Genomic DNA, 230 nt, shown 5'->3' with positions numbered 1-230 from the left:
TCAGGACACAGTACACCATGACATTGTCAGGACACAGTACACCATGATGACACCATCAGACACAGTACACCATGACATTGTCAGGACACAGTACACCATGACGACATTGTTAGGACACAATACACCATGATGACATTGTCAGGACACAGTACACCGTGATGACACCATCAGGACACAGTACACCATGACATTGTCAGCACACAGTACACCATGACATTGTCAGCACACAG

Source organism: Psammomys obesus, unplaced genomic scaffold (assembly GCF_907164565.1).
Source record: "Psammomys obesus unplaced genomic scaffold, mPsaObe1.curated_primary_1811, whole genome shotgun sequence".
In the NCBI taxonomy this organism is placed as follows: Eukaryota; Metazoa; Chordata; class Mammalia; order Rodentia; family Muridae; genus Psammomys; species Psammomys obesus.
The sequence above is the reverse complement of the archived record's forward strand: the minus strand, read 5'-3'. Positions refer to the sequence as shown.